This window comes from Malaya genurostris, chromosome 1 (genome assembly GCF_030247185.1).
Source record: "Malaya genurostris strain Urasoe2022 chromosome 1, Malgen_1.1, whole genome shotgun sequence".
In the NCBI taxonomy this organism is placed as follows: Eukaryota; Metazoa; Arthropoda; class Insecta; order Diptera; family Culicidae; genus Malaya; species Malaya genurostris.
In genome coordinates this window covers 73,884,612-73,907,252 of record NC_080570.1, presented here as the reverse complement: position 1 = coordinate 73,907,252, position 22,641 = coordinate 73,884,612, and the positions used below count along the sequence as shown (strand labels likewise).

General features: G+C 35.1%; 1 protein-coding gene across 6 annotated transcripts in view; it reads right to left on the bottom strand.

The window, feature by feature from the left end:
- Positions 1-22,420, bottom strand: part of LOC131440480 (aminopeptidase N) — a 53,737-nt gene extending 31,317 nt beyond the window's left edge. The window contains exons 1-2 of one of the 6 annotated variants that reach the window (XM_058611792.1): positions 21,869-22,420; positions 21,635-21,809 (exon numbers count right to left, since the gene is read on the bottom strand). The gene's annotated coding sequence lies outside the window, so the exon portion shown is untranslated. Of the gene's footprint in view, positions 1-21,634 lie in introns of all 6 variants that reach the window. The other 5 variants (XM_058611793.1, XM_058611790.1, XM_058611794.1 and 2 more) reach the window with 5 other exon arrangements.
- Positions 22,421-22,641: the final 221 nt, after the last annotated feature.

Here is a 22,641-nt window from a genome sequence, read left to right as displayed (position 1 = left end):
TATACAATGATTATTTTTGTTAGGTATGTTAGGAAAATTATGCTTATATGTGTATGCATATCGAATGTACATTACACCATTCCATAGTATAGGGAAAACTCAATTGATTTGTTTTATCATTAAATATAATACTTTATCCAACCTTAGTTCAGATTCCTGCTTATGAAACCTACATCTGATATGTTCAACAATAGTTTCAGAACTTGTTGCACAAGCAAAAGTGCGCTTTTCCAATGACTTAATAGTTACGTGAGCGCTAAAAAATGCAATACTTGGAATGTTTACCGTCGTATATATAAAACTGCAATCTAATTCAAGTTCCTGATTACTGGTTTGTAATTTGTAATGTAACTTACAGAGAAGAATGAAGCGTTTTATCTTATTAATTACTGTAAATTTGATTTCTTTGTTGTATCTCAGTTACTCAAACGGTACGGCAGTGATGAGGAATTCTTTGTTAAGCTCTAGCGTAATCGATAACTCGATAACAATAAACCCGCATGACACAATTTATATTGTGAAAGCAGTATGCATTTGATTATAAGAGTATGAAGGAATTTAGATGATGTTCGGAATTGATACATAATAAACGGGCGGATGTTGATATCATCAAACTCGGGTTGGTAGAAAGGAGGGTGAATGGATTTTTCTACTGTTTTTGGTTCAATGTGTGTCGGAAATTATAACCGATATTTTCTCTGTTCTCTTGTTCACGCTGGTTAGGACTCTTCGTTGCAGGAGACTGTTTATGATTGCTTATAGACATTTCACGACTAGCGTTGGTCTGCCAAACCACATACTTCTAGGTCGATCTAGTTTACCTAAAGATAGATTCTATTTTTTAGTTATATCTCAACAAGTGACAGCATAGCCGGATACTATTTAATTGACATTGACATGTATTGAGAAAAATGGAATAAACAATTTTATTCTGAGAATCTCTGCCAAGCTCAAACAATACTCTCGCTGCAAATAGAATCTCAGAAAAAAATGTTGCCAAAATTTGAACAACTGTTCCACTTCTCAAGGTCGTCAGATGCAATAAACATATGCGCCAAATCCAATCAATAACTCCATGCAATGAATTAGCATTACTAGTGTCGTTGTACCGTGTGCAGTTCAGATCGTCTGGGGAATTCTTATCACGAATATTCGCCAAACATAACAAATGCGAATATCGTTAACTGTTGTTTAAAAGTATTTTCACCGTGCCCTTTCGCTACCTATTAGTGTAAGGGAGATGGCTTTCCAGAAAAAAATCAATTGTTGTTTTGAAAGTTTCGCGAAATACCAAGTTTTTCATTGGGTTGGTTTCAAGAGGTTTTTCAATAAGAAGCATTTTTCTGAGATAATTTTTTGGGTGTTTAAGAAAGGTTTGCCATTATTATGGAAAACAATATCAGCCAACAGATCACTACGGCTACGTTTACAGGACCATATCCTTTTCATGAAATTTTCCTTCACAAAATCGAAAAGTGGCTGCTTTATGTCCTCAATAACTTCACGAATTCCATCTTTAAGGTCTTGAATCGAAGCTGGGAAAATACTCGTATGCTTCAAACTGGAAATCACTCCAATTTCTCAGAAACGACCACACGGATCTTCGCAAACTCAGATTTGAATGAAAAGTATAATGTTTTCATAAGTTGATGTAGAATTTTATCTAGATCTGGCTTCCGGCTCCGAAAATACAAGGTAAAGTGTATGAAATTGCAACCTGTCATATTGGTAATGCTACTTGCTGGCAAAATGAATCGATTTCAGTCATATAGGTTCCAAACTCCCGAAGTTATTTATGGAAACATGAGTAATATGAAAAAGGCACCATAACACCACTAGATTGATTAAAACAGGTTTTGCCTTTCGTCGAGATCGCAAAATTGAAATGTCACTTTGCGTAGAACTGAACTGATTTACCCAAACTTAGGCTCAAATAAACGGTACCGTTGTCCCAGAGAAGTGTTCCTAATTTCATATGATTCGGACGTTCGGCAAGAATTGCAATGAAAAATATGCAAAAATAAATTGCACAAAATGTGCTCTCATTTAACACACAAATTTTTACAATCTTAGGCTCAAATGAAAGGTACTATTGCTCCGAAGAAATTTTTAGAATTTCATAACTTTCATGACTTCCGGTTATTTTTGCTATAATAGAAGATGATGTAAATATAAACTAATTTCTCAAAAATAATAAATGAATTCCTCTAGCTTATAAGTCTTGTAGGTTGAAGACCACCCAAACTCACATAAGATTTCTCGGTGCCCCAATCCCGGTACCGAAAACAGTGATCAAAGTCTGCAATATGGAACAAGCTTCATTTCCTCAGAGATGCTTCTCAAATTTAGCTTCAAATAAATGGCTCCATGATTAATATGCAAAATTTCTGACTTTAATCCGACTTCCGGTTCTTGGATTATCAGGCGAAAAAAGTTTAAAATTTCAAACCGTATAAAACAGCGATGCAAAACACGTGAAAACTCGTATTAAATTAAACATAAAACTGTTATAGGGTTATTTTATGGGTCGTGTTAGTTGCTAGCCATACGAATCGATTCCGGCTCCGGAAATAGTAATCAGAAGCTCCAAACTGGAATTTACTTACTTTTCTCAGAAATATTGGGAACTGTTTTCTCAAACTTAGATTTAAATGAATTGGTTCGGATACGACATCCGGTTCCGGAAATACAGGGTGATGAGAGTATAAAATTTTAAACCGTTTCGCTATATAGGTTATTATATGATTTGAAGGTCAAACCATCTCTTCTATGGTGAAAAGAAAGCGTTATGAAGAATGCCACAATGTTTCAATATTTTTTGTTGCCAATAATTTATTATGATAGATATTTATTTTCCTCCGGAAAAATACATTGGAAAAGCATCATTACACCACTAGGTGGATTAAAATAGGGTTTGAATCATCACTTTGAATGAGATAAATTCAACAGCAATATATATATATATATATATATATATATATATATATATATATATATATATATATATATATATATATATATATATATATATATATATATATATATATATATATATATATATATATATATATATATATATATATATATATATATATATATATATATATATATATATATATATATATGTAAGTCCCAGAAAGTTGATTTTTTTCAAAAAAATTTTTTTGATATGACACTAACTTCGATGTTTCATGCAGTTTTAAGAGTATCGGCATCAAAAAAAATTTTCGATTTTGGAAATTGCATGTACTCCCCCCTATGGTGCTTTTTCAAGATCGAAAATTGTCAAACCTTTACCACCGGGAAGCACCCCTTACGCATGTCCGATTTAGCGCATGAAGACTTTTTTCGAGGTGCTTAAACTTTTGAGCACTAGAGCTTAACGAAAATAGAGGTGATCCCAAAATTTTGGCACCCTCATATATATAAGAGCGGTAAAAATCAACGTGTTTTGTCGGTTACATCACATATACCATCATATACCTGGAACCAAAAGTCACAACCATTTGATCTTCGAACTTGATCAATGGCCCGACATTAGCTTTCAAACGAGCCCAAGTTTGTTAAAATCGGTTCAGCCATCTCTGAGAAAATTGAGTGCGTTCAAATATCTTCGAAAAGTCCACACACATACACACACAGACATTTTCCGATCTCGTCGAACTGAGTCGAATGGTATATAACACTATGGGTCTCCGAGGCTCCGTTCGAAAGTCGGTTTTTTCAGCAATTCTAATACCTTTCTATAGAGAAAGGCAAAACCCTTCTTAGTCCACTCAGTGGAATTTTCATATATCTTGAAAAATCACCATAGTGGAGAGTACATGAAATTTTCGAAATCGAAAAAAAATTGTTGATGCCAAAAGTCTTAGAATTGAATGAAACGTCGAGATTTAGTGTCACCTCGAAAAATTATTTTTTGAAACATCGACTTTTTGGGACTTAGAAAAGTCTCAGAAAGTCAATTTTTTCGAAATTTTTTTTTTGAAATAACACTAAATCTTGACGTTTCATGCATTTTTAAGATTTTTAGCATACAAAAAAAATTTACAATTTCGGAAATTTCATGTACTCCCCCCTATGGTGCTTTTTCAAGATTGAAAATTTTCAAACTTAAACCGCTGGGCAGCACACCTTACCCATGTCCGATTTAACTAAAATTTTGCATGAGGACTTTTTTCGAGGTGCTTAAACCTTTGAATAGTAGCGCTTTAAGAAATTAGAGGTGATCCCAAAATATTGGCACCCTTATATGTACAAGAGCGGTAAAAATCAACGTGTTTTGTCGGTTACGTCACTTATACCATCATATCTCTGAAACCAAAAGTCACAACCATTTGATATTTGAACTTGATTAATGGCCCAACAGTAGCTTTCAAACAAGCCCAAGTTTGTTAAAATCGGTTCAACCATCTCTGAGAAAATTGAGCGCGTATAAATACAACGCGTTTTGTCGGTTACGTCATTTATACCATCATATCCCCGGAACAAAAAGTCACAGCCGTTTGATCTTTAAACTTGATAAATGAATAGTAGCTTTCAAATGAGGCCAAGTTTCTTAAAATCGGTTCAGCCATCTCTGAGAAAATTGAGCGCGTATAAATACAACGCGTTTTGTCGGTTACGTCACTTATACAATCATATCTCCGGAACCAAAAGTCACAGCCGTTTGATCTTTGAACTTGATCAATGGCTCAACAGTAGCTTTCAAACGAGCCCTAGTTTGTTAAAATCGGTTCAGCCATCTCTGAGAAGATTGAGCGCGTTCAAATATCTTCTAAAAGTGCACACACACATACATACACACACGGACATTTTCCGATCTAGTCGAGCTGAGTCGAATGGTATATAACACTATGGGTCTCCGAGGCTCCGTTCGAAAGTCGGTTTTTCCAGCTATTCTAATACCTTTCTATAGAGAAAGGCAAAAAGGTACAAGACTACCTTCGAGATTGCGGAAAAATGTGTCACCAATTTTAAATGTCATAGTACGCCTTTTCAGATAACTCTGTAGTTATTTCTAAAAAGGACAATTGAATCCAAGCCTTCTTTGTTTTATTTACTTGTTTATTTGATCGAAAAAAATGAAATGAGTATATATCGGGTCAACCTGTAGTAGCGCCTGAATGATGTTGGATGTATAACACACATGATTTGAAAACGTGAATCGTTTTGGAATGAAACCGTGTTGTAGTATAGTATATATAGTTAGAGCAATCGTGGGTGATGAAATCCAAAACGACTATTTCATAAAGCTTAGACACAGCACATAACGCGACTATTCTCTGGTAATTCGATATAACACTTTCATGACCAAGCACCTCGATGCTGTGTTGACCAATATGACCTATATATACATATATCAATTGAAAAATTATATCTGTATTGAGAGACCTGTTACTTGCAGTCAGTATCGATTATTAAATCTTAGATAAGTAAGTCTCTATGCAAGGTATGAAATACTTGATGCATTGTCCTTATAAATTACTGTGCTAGCATCCTAGGTGTAATTGTTCAGTGAGATTTGCTATGTGCATAAAACAACTAAACTCAATTTTAAATATGACCAAAAACTTACGTTTACTTTAACTTGTGACAAATATATAAGTTTGCATACGTTGCATGGATCGGTGATTTTCAGAGTATAAGGTAATAGTAATAAGTCAAATGTATGTTCGACCGTAATAAGTCAAATGTGGTAAGTTCGAATCCTGACTTGAAAGGGTTCTAAATTTTATATTTCCGACTCGAACACGAGGTCGGTTGAAACAGAAGGTCAAGTACCGCGTTGGAATGTAGTACCCTGACTTTGCATTGCTCTTTTATATACGAAAGTTAACACATCTTATTCTAGGAATAATATATTCAACCGGTTTTGAACTAAATTAAACCGGCAGTACTCGGTTCTGGAATGAAGCAGTTAGTACAGAATCTCTACATCAACAAAAAAATGCAAATAAATAATCCGCTAATCAGTTTTGCTGGCCATACGTCTTTCGCATCCAAACTTGAGTGTTTTTGATAGTAGTTAATAGAACAGGCAAATAAAAGAAATTCGTATTGATAAGTAATTTTGCAGATCATGCATTAAGAGCATTGATATCATTGTGCCCAGAACTAGGAGGACAATTTTAGAAACATTTTTCTATGCTATTGCTTTCTTGTTATACTTTGCATTGCTGAGACATTAAATGTCTTTCTTTCCATTGCCTAGCGCAGAGAAAATCACAGTCATGTATAGCCGTTTGTTCATGACATGTAATTATTTGAACAAACGTTTAGAAACTACACGCGATGGAGCACCTGCAGCGGATTCAAAACAACTATAAGATTGCAATGAATCAGTTGTAAATATTGAAACATGCACTTACTTTTTTATCGCCCTAATGTAGAAAAATCGCTTTTTGGATTTCTAGAATCTGTTGGCATCTGAATCGAAAACCTTTTAGAGCTATTTGAAAAAAAAAAACATTTTTGTAAGAAGAGATATATAGATTCATAGATTATATGAATATGAATATTAATCTAGTATCTCAGTCAAAATATCATCGCGACCACATTGAAATGTGTTTTATTAAATGACACGAAGGAGGGAGGGGGAGGTTTAAGGTGGGAGGTTCAGGGTTAACTATTCATGTTCTCGTCATTGGTAGGGAGTTACTGTTGATGGTAGAATCATCGTTTCGGGATTTTCCAGTCTTATTGCTGTTGCTTTTTTTATTTAAAAGTTATTTTTTATTCAGACCTATTTGCGTACAAGCTTTACGTGGCCGATTGAGCCGATTTTTTAAATAAATTTTTTTTTGAGTTGGATCTCGTTGTCACCCTTTATCTAGGGGGAGAGGAGCTTCCATTTCTCCCTTGCGATGATTGAGGGGCAATTCGTTCGTGGTTCGTCTTGTCATCCATTGTCGCATCGATGGTATTGTTGTCGATTTCCGTCTTCTTTTCGTTGCTAGTTGCTGTAGATGCACCTTGTTGTATATTGGTTGCAGTTGCTGATTGGTTGGATGGTAAGTTGTTAAATGCAGCTGGTGTACTTTGTTCTATAGGGGATACGTTGGATGGTTTCGTTGAAGGGGATGCTCCACTGTTGTTGGTGACTGTCACAGGTGTACAGGGGTTGCTTGGGATTGGTGTGAAGGAAGCACCGTTGTCCTTTGGTATAGTTGTCTCCTTGTCCAGTTTATCACATGGCTTACCGTAGTGAACAGCTTTTTGGCAGTATTGACATGTGGCCATCTGATTGTCATAGGTAACAAGTGATTTGCACGGTATTCTTGTATCCAGACCGAATGTCACATAAGAAGGTATAGGCCTCCTCAAGCGCATGCGTAACAAACGTTCGCCATTTAGAATACCGGGGAAAAAATTCTTCCACTTTTCTTTTTCGATAGAGAGAATCTCTCCGTATTGGGACATAGTTGCGCGAATATAAGAATCGGTGACGCTTGAGTGAAGATCATGCACACGCACTTCTATAGCACTATCATCCATATATACTGGAATGTTGTACTTAATGCTCTCGTGCTTCACATAGTGCACATTGTTATTGTCTTTTGCGAATTGAATTGCATCCCACTCTTTATAAAACTGGATGTAAACATCATTATTCGTCTTATTGCATTGAAGTAAATGCACACGTTTAATGTCAAGATGCATTTGCTCCTTAAGCAAACCTTCAAGTTCTCGTATCGAAGGTCGAATTTTGCACTGTCTGAAGTCAACAATAATTGTATTCTTTCGTACCGGCGGTAGCTTTTGTTCGTTTGGTTCACTCATTTCGAGATCGTTCTATTGTTCACTACACAATACTGTACTTGGTTTCTTCTGTCCCGAACGTAAGCGGTTTTGGTTTATCGACTGACTTGGATGAGATGTACGAGTGAACTGTGTTTATGGTAGTTGTTTGACAGTTCAGCAATTACCGAACGATCGGTAATCAATTCAATTACCGAACTGATTACCGAACGTTCAGCTGTTGAAAATTCGGTAAAAAATTACCGAATTCTTCGAAATTTTCTAAGTGTGTATGTAGGAAAATTTTTTGGTCTCTCAAACTACTCTGAATGTGAATGTGACAAACCAGAAAGCAATTGAAAAGAACTCCGTAAATGCACATAGTAATGCATTTCCTGAGAATTTTAGTCGAATAATGATTGTATTAGAGGGTATATAAATGTCTCGAATGACATTTGCTTCAATTAGTCAATGCTTGTAAGAAAGTAAACAGATTTGTAGCAATATTACAATCCATTCTATCACATTCAGTTTTTTTTTTGTAAATTATAAATTATAATAGATAATTGATTTGCATCATCAGAAAACAAAACATATTGCAACAAGAATCTTAACGTATTGTCAATAACAACATCATCGCAACGGGAAGCATTGGCATTATGAAACAACATACATGGGGCCGATATGAAATAATATTTCAATTAAAAAACCAGATAAAACAAATAATTCGAATCTAAAATCTTAAATCGGGTTCAGCGGGTAAACTTTTGGAGAAATCTGTGACCACCCACAAAGAAGGCCGAATGCGATGGAGAGTCACCAGTACGTCTTTCAGACTTCGATAGTATGGTAAAGTTGGGTAATATGGCCCATTTAAGTTTTTTGTCAGCAAGGGTGTTTTATAATAATTTCCTCTAAGACTGGCTTTTAATTTGCAGCTGAATCTATCAATATGGCAAGGCGGCGTTGGAATAATTCACTAGAAAGAAGCTGGATTATTGATCTTCTAATTATTCGGCCTAAACTAGGAAAAACTATAATTGAAATATTAGAATCAAAACGTTTGAATATTTATGTTTGATGAAGAAAAATTTTAAACCATATTTGTCCTACCTTTTAAGTTAATGCGGAACGTTTACGGAATAGAGTATTTAGTGATTACTTGGGCTATATGAATTAATATTATTACGGGTACTTTTACCTTAGCTATTTAATACGTCAAAGCCGTAGCCGTTTTGTCTCTGTTACGCTGAATGTGTTATCAAAGTGAGTCGAAAATCAAAGTTCAGAAGTGGCGAATATGAGTTTGCTCTCGGATTATTTCATACTTTTGATGTCGGGGGCAAGGTTAATGGAAGCATGGAACAATAATCGCAACCTAATAAAGGATTTTTGCGAGACAGATTGCGCTTCTTAAATTTGCATCTAATTAGTTTGGTTTATGTAATTAACTACACCGGGAAAAGTCGTTTTCTAGTCAGAATTATTGATTTTAAGTAATGATGTAGTCTGTAGCTACATTTCCAGCAGTTCCAACTGTTCGTAAACGATGAAAACTGTTGTTCATCACAGACTAAAGCAATTCATTCTAAAGTTCGGAAATGTTCTTGTGAATTACAATTACCAATTGATTTATATTTAGGATATGGATTGAAGGTTATAGTTAACAAGATTTGAGTGCCAATACAAGTAATACCGTTTAAATTCCAGTTCTGTACGAATGTGCTTGACATAAGCATGAATTCAATTAATGTAAACATCAATCAGTCTTCATGGCACTACTAATTATATCAACAAGAACGAGTGTACCTAACCGAATGAAATCTATTTTCGGCAGTTGTGATCACTGAAATTCAGCACAAAATAAAGAGTTTCAATTTGCTTTCCTTTTACTTCCTCGAACATGCATAGATACAGTGTGTACTGGTGAACGACGCAGAAAAAAAAGATTTAGGAGTATCTAACTAGTTTTTTGCAGTATCCATTTACTAATCTGTTAAGAATTTCAATGTAGAATAGTTATTTTATGTGAAATAGGCAATGAGGTTCAATCGGAACCAAACATTTTAGGTAGGTTCGTGATTCATCACTTAAAGGTGAAATGTAGCGTCATAAAATGCGCGCAAAATTTTATCCGCTTCAGTTGAACGAACCGTCGCACAAAGCATACCAAGAAAAACGGACACATAGAAACAAGAACTTTTTTCAATGATTGAGCGCAGTGGGTTTACTTCTCGTTATATTGGCTTGTAAAAAAGACTGGACGTAATGGATTTTTGCATCCTTCACACTTTGAATATATGCTAATTCAATTTGTTAGTGATTGCTCTTACACTAGAGCTATGAATCATGAGTAATTATGAATGACTAACATGAGGTTATATGTATATGTATTGACTACCTTGCTAACCATGTATATGCCTGAATTTAGTAGCAAGCATGTATTCTTCTTCAAAAGAACGATTGAAGACAAGAGGACATTCAAGTATTTTCGATATCTTTGCAGTAGTTCACCAGGCCCTTCCCGCCGATGAGATAGAATTTACGTAAAAGTATTTACTTGACTCGCAAGAGTTTCTCAAGCACATATTTGGGACACAAAATTAAATATAGTTATTTCGTAGTTCATTATTGTTCAATCGATTTTGAAAGGAAAATCAAGCGTTGATTCATTGTATTCATAATAATTGAAAAACCAATGAATTCCAATAATAATAATAAGTTCCATGCTGACTGGCTCGAAGCTGACTCTCAATTTTTATCACATTGTATCACAGGTTGATGAACGATAATATTTGGCTTGTATTCATTTCATTCAGTAGCTTGTCATGTTGATGAAGTTATAGTTTTGCTATAAAAATTGCTACAATCTAAAATAATACCTGTTAAACGATATTACACAGCCAAGCTTTTTTGCTTCAGCAACATCAATGCATTGAACTCAACAGAATTGGACATTATTAGCATTATAAATGACAGTTACTTATAAAATAAACGATTTCTTACAATACTCATTTTATTGTATTCAACTCGTTTTTATTTCAACACAAAACCCAATGCTGCATAAATTCGCGTCATTATTTTATATGTAATTTTTGCTCACGATATAATGCCACCGTGCTCACCGTGTATTTCTCACACCACCTCAATACGAAACAGCAGCGCGCAAGCAATAAAAAACATGCGGAAAAGTTTATGTAAACTTTTTCAAATTTCGGTAGTTTTAGCTAATATTTTATAATTTTGACATGCATTTTCAGATTCTTTGTGAAATCCTGCTACAAACACTACTTTTCAGTTCTAAAATCATCCCCGTGGAACGGAACAGTAACCGTTTATACATTTCAAAAACCAATTACGGCTCGGCAAAGCAAAATTTCAAAATTCTAAGAATACTTGGTTATGATAAATTTGATTTTGGTTTTTCGAAAATCGGTCTAGTTTTTGAATAATTGATCAAAAACGCGATTTTCGCATTCCGCTACATTTCACCTTAAAGGCAGGAAAAGCTAAAGGGTTTCAAGCTTTCCTTATGGACATTTGCGATGACGTTAATAAATAATAATTGAACAATTAACAATTCATATTTTTAGTAAATATGGCTCAATTGCTACAATCAAAACTATAAACGGCAAGTGAAGCAAATAATGGAAACATTATGCAAATAATAATGTATGCATATTTGATCAACAAAGTAGACTTTTCTTTTTTGTGAATTTCTCACACATCAAAAATTATCTTTGGATGGAAATTATTTTGAATACTCTTAAATTAGAATAATCGAACAGCCCTCATGATTGCTCGAGATTAGTGAAGTAGAATGGTAGAGTGTTCTGTAAAAATGAATCATCTGACAATTCGATCTCAAGATTTTTCCCCAATTCAGGTACTCACGTACACTTCGCACTTTAAAGCAGTTTTTTTCTGCTCTTAAAAGTCCCAAACGATTAAAGCAAAATACAACCAGAATCAATTTGACGGTTTATGAGCAAGAGAGTGAATCATTCGAATAGGTAAAACATATCGATGAGATCCCAAATCTCGATTCAATCGATGTAATTCAAAAACAGGAGGCAAACGGGATGGTTCGAGTACATTGGACGAAACTGTTCATAGTTATTCAAATACAAATAATTTGAAATTTCGGAATACTCTGGGTTGATATAATTCGAATCGCCTTTAGTCCAATACGTTTGGACTCAAATAAATAACCGAACTTGCAATTTGAAATGTGGAGGTCGTTTCGAGACAAATTTACACAAAATCCCGTCCAAAAATTCCTTCAAAGGTATAGCACGGGAAATGCTTATGAAAAATTTATGCCGAAAAAAAACAGAAAACATCCTTCTAATTCGAAAGGAATCGTTCCAATAAGTAGAGAGCCGAACAGTTTTGGTGTTTGAGTTAACGGTCTTAATTTGAAGTGGTAGCTGAGGTGTGCTGATCATGTTGTCTCAGTGCATTGTGAAAGCAATAATTATATCTATCAAGAAGATACAAATCACCTTTCTGGAATTTAGGAAAACAACGAATCATAAAAACGTTAATCACTTTCTTTTCTTATAGTCGTTTTATAATTTGACTTCACGGTATGGCGCCCAAATTTATGTATCGGAAAATGGAAACCTGTATCATAAATTAAATAAACATAGATTTCCCAGTGCAATACTAATGTAGTTGAGAAACCCGTGACAGCAAAAGCACCGTCTGGTGGAGAATGGGTGCGTAAATGCTCCTAAAATGCATGCATAAAGTTGCCTGCGCATTTAACAAAACCACAGTAGCTAATGGAAAAAAGTACACCCGTTTCTCACTAGAGGTGCTGTTAGTGTCACCGTACAGTCGGAAATCTATGTTTATTTGATTTATGCCTGTATGCTGTTCATTTGGCGCCCTTACTTGATTCGAAATAAAGAAACGCATGAATCAAGTAGGCTCAGTGAAATTTTTACACAAATCAGCTAGTTTGGCGCCAAACGGTTTTATTAATAATCTAGTATTCATATTTTGCTCTCCAGCGGGCAGCAGCATTGCATAACTCGGTACGCACCAAACAATCGTTGGAGATCTAGCATGCATTGAATGTAAAATTTCCAATTCTAAATGAATAAATTTTCTAGTTTTTCTCTACTTTCCCGAAGGATTTTCCTTATGTACTATAGCCTAAAACCTCCGCGTAAACGTCGTTTCTTCTTTTAATATGCCATTCAAAATTGTTGTCTCAACAACATTTGCGATTAACTTTTGAACTTTTAACTTTTTTCTGTACTTGTTCCTCTATTGTCTGCACTTTATTTCGTACTTTATGTGCTTGTTTCTATAATTATTGTGTTTGTTCCTGTACTTTCTGTGCTTGTTTCACAATATGTTCCTGTACTTTCTGTACCTGCTCCAGTATTTTCTGTATTTGGTCTTGTAACTTCTGTACTTATATTTTTACCATCTGCACATTCTGTACCTTTTTCTGCACTCAATTGTGCCAGTACTTCCTATACTTGTTTCCCTCATTTCTGTACTTTGTTTTGTACTTTCTGCACTTGTTCCTGTACCTTCTTTATTTTTTCCTGAACTTAGCTTCTGTACTTTTATTTCTGTACCTGTAGCTGTCCCTGTGAATTTCTCACAACTCAACAATTATCTTTGGATGGAAATTATTTCGAATACTCTTAAATTAGAATAATCGAACGACCCTCATGATTGCTCGAGATTAGTGAAGTAGAATGGTAGAGTGTTCTGTAAAAATGAATCATCTGACAATTGTTTTTGATTCAATCTTAACATTTTTCCCCAATTCAGCTACACACGTACACTTCGCAATTTAAAACAGTTTTTCCTGCTCTTAAAAGTCCCAAATGATTCAAGCAAAATACAACCAACATCAGTTTGACGGTTTATGAGCAAGAGAGTGAATCATTCGAATAGGTAAAACATGTAGATGAGTTCCCAAATCTCGGTTCAATCGATGTAATTTAAAAACAGAAGTCAATCGGGATGGTTCGAGTACATTGGACGAAAAATCCTTCAAAGGTACAGGACAGGAAATGCTTATGAAAAATTTAGGCCGAAAAAAAAACAGAAAACATCCTTCTAATTCGAATGGAATTGTTCCAAAAAGTAGAGAGCCCATCAGTTTTGATGTTTTAGTTCACGGTCTTAATTTGAAGTAGCAGCTGAGGTGTGCTGATCCTGTTGTCTCAGTGCATTGTGAAAGCAATAATTATATTTATCAAGAAGATAAGATTCCTATTTCTGGAGTTTTAGTAAAACAACGAATCATAAAAAAACGGTAATCACTTTCTTTTCTTATAGTCGTTTTATAATTTGACTTCACGACATTGAACCCAAATTTGTATATCGCAAAATGGAGACCTGTATGCTGTTTATTTGACGCCCTTACTTAATTGAACATGAGATTCGAAATAAAGAAACACGTGAATCAAGTAGGCTCAGTGAAATTTTTGCACAAATCAGCTCGTTTGGCGCCAAACGGTTTTATTAATAATCTAGTGTTCACATTTTGCTCTCCAGCGGGCAACAACATTGCATAACTCGATACACGCCAAACAATCATCGGAGATCTAGCATGCATTGAGTGGAAAATTTGCAATTCTAAACGAACCAATTTTCTAGTTTTTCTCTACTTTCCCGGAGGATTTTCCTTATGTACTATAGCCTAAAACCTCCGCATTAACGTCACCTTTCGAACAAAAAAAAATCATTTTAAGATCGACCCACGCAAACCAGAGAATATTAGCAACACACACTTTTTTCGCTATTATTTTATATATATATATAGATTAAAATTTAGAACAACGTGCGTGCATCAAATTTCGTGTTGCAAATGGATTGTGTTCCGAAACGTTGAAAATGTTAGAAAAGGTCTTTGGTGAATCGTGTCTAGGAAAAACACAGGCATACGAGTGGTATAAACGCTTCAAAGGTGGTCGTACAAGCTTGGATCATGATAAGATCCCTGGCCGCCCAACAACATCTGTTACTGAAGAAAACATTGAATCGGCGAAGCAAATCGTGTTGCAAAATCGTTCTGTACCGATTAGAGAGATTGCTGTGTTGTTGGGCATCTCTTATGGATCAGCCGAACACATTTTAACTGATGTTTTGGTTTTAAGTAATGATTTTAAGTAATGATGTAGTCTGTAGCTACATTTCCAGCAGTTCCAACTGTTCGTAAACGATGAAAACTGTTGTTCATCACAGACTAAAGCAATTCATTCTAAAGTTCGGAAATGTTCTTGTGAATTACAATTACCAATTGATTTATATTTAGGATATGGATTGAAGGTTATAGTTAACAAGATTTGAGTGCCAATACAAGTAATACCTTTTAAATTCCAGTTCTGTACGAATGTGCTTGACATAAGCATGCATTCAATTAATGTAAACATCAATCAGTCTTCATGGCACTACTAATTATATCAACAAGAACGAGTGTACCTAACCGAATGAAATCTATTTTCGGCAGTTGTGATCACTGAAATTCAGCACAAAATAAAGAGTTTCAATTTGCTTTCCTTTTACTTCCTCGAACATGCATAGATACAGTGTGTACTGGTGAACGACGCAAAAAAAAATTCAGGAGTACCCAACTAGTTTTTTGCAGTTTCCATTTACTAATCTGTTAAGAATTTCAATGTAGAATAGTTATTTTATGTGAAATAGGCAATGAGGTTCAATCGGAACCAAACATTTTAGGTAGGTTCGTGATTCATCACTTAAAGGTGAAATGTAGCGTCATAAAATGCGCGCAAAATTTTATCCGCTTCAGTTGAACGAACCGTCGCACAAAGCATACCAAGAAAAACGGACACATAGAAACAAGAACTTTTTTCAATGATTGAGCGCAGTGGGTTTACTTCTCGTTATATTGGCTTGTAAAAAAGACTGGACGTAATGGATTTTTGCATCCTTAACACTTTGAATATATGCTAATTCAATTTGTTAGTGATTGCTCTTACACTAGAGCTATGAATCATGAGTAATTATGAATGACTAACATGAGGTTATATGTATATGTATTGACTACCTTGCTAACCATGTATATGCCTGAATTTAGTAGCAAGCATTTATTCTTCTTCAAAAGAACGATTGAAGACAAGAGGACATTCAAGTATTTTCGATATCTTTGCAGTAGTTCACCAGGCCCTTCCCGCCGATGAGATAGAATTTACGTAAAAGTATTTACTTGGCTCGCAAGAGTTTCTCAAGCACATATTTGGGACACAAAATTAAATATAGTTATTTCGTAGTTCATTATTGTTCAATCGATTTTGAAAGGAAAATCAAGCGTTGATTCATTGTATTCATAATAATTGAAAAACCAATGAATTCCAATAATAATAATAAGTTCCATGCTGACTGGCTCGAAGCTGACTCTCAATTTTTATCACATTGTATCACAGGTTGATGAACGATAATATTTGGCTTGTATTCATTTCATTCAGTAGCTTGTCATGTTGATGAAGTTATAGTTTTGCTATAAAAATTGCTACAATCTAAAATAATACCTGTTAAACGATATTACACAGCCAAGCTTTTTTGCTTCAGCAACATCAATGCATTGAACTCAACAGAATTGGACATTATTAGCATTATAAATGACAGTTACTTATAAAATAAACGATTTCTTACAATACTCATTTTATTGTATTCAACTCGTTTTTATTTCAACACAAAACCCAATGCTGCATAAATTCGCGTCATTATTTTATATGTAATTTTTGCTCACGATATAATGCCACCGTGCTCACCGTGTATTTCTCACACCACCTCAATACGAAACAGCAGCGCGCAAGCAATAAAAAACATGCGGAAAAGTTTATGTAAACTTTTTCAAATTTCGGTAGTTTTAGCTAATATTTTATAATTTTGACATGCATTTTCAGATTCTTTGTGAAATCCTGCTACAAACACTACTTTTCAGTTCTAAAATCATCCCCGTGGAACGGAACAGTAACCGTTTATACATTTCAAAAACCAATTACGGCTCGGCAAAGCAAAATTTCAAAATTCTAAGAATACTTGGTTATGATAAATTTGATTTTGGTTTTTCGAAAATCGGTCTAGTTTTTGAATAATTGATCAAAAACGCGATTTTCGCATTCCGCTACATTTCACCTTAAAGGCAGGAAAAGCTAAAGGGTTTCAAGCTTTCCTTATGGACATTTGCGATGACGTTAATAAATAATAATTGAACAATTAACAATTCATATTTTTAGTAAATATGGCTCAATTGCTACAATCAAAACTATAAACGGCAAGTGAAGCAAATAATGGAAACATTATGCAAATAATAATGTATGCATATTTGATCAACAAAGTAGACTTTTCTTTTTTGTGAATTTCTCACACATCAAAAATTATCTTTGGATGGAAATTATTTTGAATACTCTTAAATTAGAATAATCGAACAGCCCTCATGATTGCTCGAGATTAGTGAAGTAGAATGGTAGAGTGTTCTGTAAAAATGAATCATCTGACAATTCGATCTCAAGATTTTTCCCCAATTCAGGTACTCACGTACACTTCGCACTTTTAAGCAGTTTTTTTCTGCTCTTAAAAGTCCCAAACGATTAAAGCAAAATACAACCAGAATCAGTTTGACGGTTTATGAGCAAGAGAGTGAATCATTCGAATAGGTAAAACATATCGATGAGATCCCAAATCTCGATTCAATCGATGTAATTCAAAAACAGGAGGCAAACGGGATGGTTCGAGTACATTGGACGAAACTGTTCATAGTTATTCAAATACAAATAATTTGAAATTTCGGAATACTCTGGGTTGATATAATTCGAATCGCCTTTAGTCCAATACGTTTGGACTCAAATAAATAACCGAACTTGCAATTTGAAATGTGGAGGTCGTTTCGAGACAAATTTACACAAAATCCCGTCCAAAAATTCCTTCAAAGGTATAGCACGGGAAATGCTTATGAAAAATTTATGCCGAAAAAAAACAGAAAACATCCTTCTAATTCGAAAGGAATCGTTCCAATAAGTAGAGAGCCGAACAGTTTTGGTGTTTGAGTTAACGGTCTTAATTTGAAGTGGTAGCTGAGGTGTGCTGATCATGTTGTCTCAGTGCATTGTGAAAGCAATAATTATATCTATCAAGAAGATACAAATCACCTTTCTGGAATTTTAGGAAAACAACGAATCATAAAAAAACGTTAATCACTTTCTTTTCTTATAGTCGTTTTATAATTTGACTTCACGGTATGGCGCCCAAATTTATGTATCGGAAAATGGAAACCTGTATCATAAATTAAATAAACATAGATTTCCCAGTGCAATACTAATGTAGTTGAGAAACCCGTGACAGCAAAAGCACCGTCTGGTGGAGAATGGGTGCGTAAATGCTCCTAAAATGCATGCATAAAGTTGCCTGCGCATTTAACAAAACCACAGTAGCTAATGGAAAAAAGTACACCCGTTTCTCACTAGAGGTGCTGTTAGTGTCACCGTACAGTCGGAAATCTATGTTTATTTGATTTATGCCTGTATGCTGTTCATTTGGCGCCCTTACTTGATTCGAAATAAAGAAACGCATGAATCAAGTAGGCTCAGTGAAATTTTTACACAAATCAGCTAGTTTGGCGCCAAACGGTTTTATTAATAATCTAGTATTCATATTTTGCTCTCCAGCGGGCAGCAGCATTGCATAACTCGGTACGCACCAAACAATCGTTGGAGATCTAGCATGCATTGAATGTAAAATTTCCAATTCTAAATGAATAAATTTTCTAGTTTTTCTCTACTTTCCCGAAGGATTTTCCTTATGTACTATAGCCTAAAACCTCCGCGTAAACGTCGTTTCTTCTTTTAATATGCCATTCAAAATTGTTGTCTCAACAACATTTGCGATTAACTTTTGAACTTTTAACTTTTTTCTGTACTTGTTCCTCTATTGTCTGCACTTTATTTCGTACTTTATGTGCTTGTTTCTATAATTATTGTGTTTGTTCCTGTACTTTCTGTGCTTGTTTCACAATATGTTCCTGTACTTTCTGTACCTGCTCCAGTATTTTCTGTATTTGGTCTTGTAACTTCTGTACTTATATTTTTACCATCTGCACATTCTGTACCTTTTTCTGCACTCAATTGTGCCAGTACTTCCTATACTTGTTTCCCTCATTTCTGTACTTTGTTTTGTACTTTCTGCACTTGTTCCTGTACCTTCTTTATTTTTTCCTGAACTTAGCTTCTGTACTTTTATTTCTGTACCTGTAGCTGTCCCTGTGAATTTCTCACAACTCAACAATTATCTTTGGATGGAAATTATTTCGAATACTCTTAAATTAGAATAATCGAACGACCCTCATGATTGCTCGAGATTAGTGAAGTAGAATGGTAGAGTGTTCTGTAAAAATGAATCATCTGACAATTGTTTTTGATTCAATCTTAACATTTTTCCCCAATTCAGCTACACACGTACACTTCGCAATTTAAAACAGTTTTTCCTGCTCTTAAAAGTCCCAAATGATTCAAGCAAAATACAACCAAAATCAGTTTGACGGTTTATGAGCAAGAGAGTGAATCATTCGAATAGGTAAAACATGTAGATGAGTTCCCAAATCTCGGTTCAATCGATGTAATTTAAAAACAGAAGTCAATCGGGATGGTTCGAGTACATTGGACGAAAAATCCTTCAAAGGTACAGGACAGGAAATGCTTATGAAAAATTTAGGCCGAAAAAAAAACAGAAAACATCCTTCTAATTCGAATGGAATTGTTCCAAAAAGTAGAGAGCCCATCAGTTTTGATGTTTTAGTTCACGGTCTTAATTTGAAGTAGCAGCTGAGGTGTGCTGATCCTGTTGTCTCAGTGCATTGTGAAAGCAATAATTATATTTATCAAGAAGATAAGATTCCTATTTCTGGAGTTTTAGTAAAACAACGAATCATAAAAAAAACGGTAATCACTTTCTTTTCTTATAGTCGTTTTATAATTTGACTTCACGACATTGAACCCAAAAAAATATCGCAAAATGGAGACCTGTATGCTGTTTATTTGACGCCCTTACTTAATTGAACATGAGATTCGAAATAAAGAAACACGTGAATCAAGTAGGCTCAGTGAAATTTTTGCACAAATCAGCTCGTTTGGCGCCAAACGGTTTTATTAATAATCTAGTGTTCACATTTTGCTCTCCAGCGGGCAACAACATTGCATAACTCGATACACGCCAAACAATCATCGGAGATCTAGCATGCATTGAGTGGAAAATTTGCAATTCTAAACGAACCAATTTTCTAGTTTTTCTCTACTTTCCCGGAGGATTTTCCTTATGTACTATAGCCTAAAACCTCCGCATTAACGTCACCTTTCGAACAAAAAAAAATCATTTTAAGATCGACCCACGCAAACCAGAGAATATTAGCAACACACACTTTTTTCGCTATTATTTTATATATATAGATTAAAATTTAGAACAACGTGCGTGCATCAAATTTCGTGTTGCAAATGGATTGTGTTCCGAAACGTTGAAAATGTTAGAAAAGGCCTTTGGTGAATCGTGTCTAGGAAAAACACAGGCATACGAGTGGTATAAACGCTTCAAAGGTGGTCGTACAAGCTTGGATCATGATAAGATCCCTGGCCGCCCAACAACATCTGTTACTGAAGAAAACATTGAATCGGCGAAGCAAATCGTGTTGCAAAATCGTTCTGTACCGATTAGAGAGATTGCTGTGTTGTTGGGCATCTCTTATGGATCAGCCGAACACATTTTAACTGATGTTTTGGGTTTGAAACGCGTCGCTTCTCGGGTGGTGCCAAAAAAGCTGAAATTCATTCGAAAACAGCGTCGTGTTGATGTGGCCAAAGAGATGATTTCCAACGCAGATAGTGACCCCACATTCATCGAATGCATCATAACTGGTGATGAGGTGTGGATCTATGAATATGACGTCGAAACCGCACAACAATCGACCGAATGGCGCTTCGAAGGCGAGCCGGTGTTCTAAATTTTCATACATTATAAAAATCGCCACACGAAAATTTTTCAACTTCTTTGTATAGACGCCAAACAAAAACTAATCGTACGATATGCGTCAAAATTTGACAGAATGTGTATAAAAGTGTTGCCAACGTTGAGAGAATAAAAGTTTACCGATTGGGTAAGCGCGGGAATTTTAAAATGAAAATTCGGGTTCTTTTTTGATCATAAGGTATATGGGGTACTGGTATAGTGTGATGGGTAAGTCGATACCTTTCACGCAGTCCGTCTGGATTCGAATCCCAACCCCGCACATAGGATCAGAAGGTTTTCTTTTTGGCACGAAGAGGTGAATGACCTTAAGGTTAAAACCTTTATAATCAAAACCGAAAAATCATACATGGTGTCGCATTACTCGGTAATTTTTACAAAACGTTAGCACAAATATCGGCTATTTGTAGTACAACAATCACTAAAACAGTTCAACATTTTCTTCTTGCTTCGCCTTCGGCTCATCAGTTCTTTATGCAGTTCAAATTGAACTGCCATGGCCACCTAACAGTTCAATTTCAATCGCTAAGCATACACGAAATTTACAATATTTATGCAACACTTCAAGTATATTGCAACGAAGTGTTCACGTTCTGCGACAACCGGTCAGTCGTTACTTATTTACGTCCGAGAAATAATACTGCATCTCGGTACAATGTCCTTAAAGTGTTACATAAATAGTATAAACTTCACGTCTACTTAGCGATTAAAATTGAACTGCTAGATGGCAATGGCAGTTCAGTTTGAACTGTTTAAAGCAACGATGAGCCGATGAGATGAAACGTGAAGAACTTGCTCTTACGGAATATACTGTAATTGAGCTTCAGACAAGTCATGCAAGCAGATTTAAACCAAATAAATATCACAGGAACTTTTCTCATACTACCTCTCCTCGTCGTTGTCAAAAACTGCAACGGTTTTTTTCCTTCTGTACAAACGTGAAGCAAACACTCACTAGGATCCAGTCCAACTATACGCTTCAAGGAATTTATTTCTCACTGATGATAGAACTGTAGATAATTGATGATGATGGATTATTTCTCATTCGGTGCAAATACTGTCTGCAGGACGACGCTTCTCGTTGATTAAGATATTATAACTTTTGTATGCATCAACTTACGCTTACAATTTACGCTTTCATTACTACGAGGATAACAGTATGTCTTTCTGGTGATGGTTCAAACTTTTGCACCTTATAGCATGCGAAATGCAAAGCGACTAGAAAAATAGTTTCAACTCGACCATTAGACCGGCACATTAGATAACTAATTTCGTAACGCTTGATCTATCCACAGGCACTGACAGCTTTATAAAATTGCACTTTTAGCTTGCTCTTCTAATTCGATTAGTCCGATCAGAAATAAGAGAGTTTGTGATAATGTTACACTATTTAATCAGCATAAATGAAGTATTTTTTTACTGGTGAGAACGTTTTAAATTTTCTTGTTGCAAATTAAACTTTGTTTTAATACGTATGAGATGAAACGGTCAACTACTCGGAACTGTAATAATAATTTGAAATTCTCACTTTTTCTTACGCTAGAACAGAACCTAAAGCATAACCGTCCTGTGCCGGTGCTCGCGTGTGACTGTTTTGTTTCAAACTTCTAAGCGGAAAATTCACCCTATGCTTTATTTCGATTCCTACAGAAAGCTCTCTCCTATCTGTGCCTGACGGTAGTTGATCTTAGTATAGTTGCGTGCGAATCAATGAATAAATATTCGAGAGTGCACATTGTATGCTCGTCGAATGTCAATGCCGACAATGAACGTTTTGTGTTATAGGAAATTGAATTGGACGAGAGAGGGACGATATAAACTGACACACATTCTAGTAAAGTTCTGTCAGTATTTAACTCAAATTGCAACAGGTTATTGAATAACAGTCTTTCT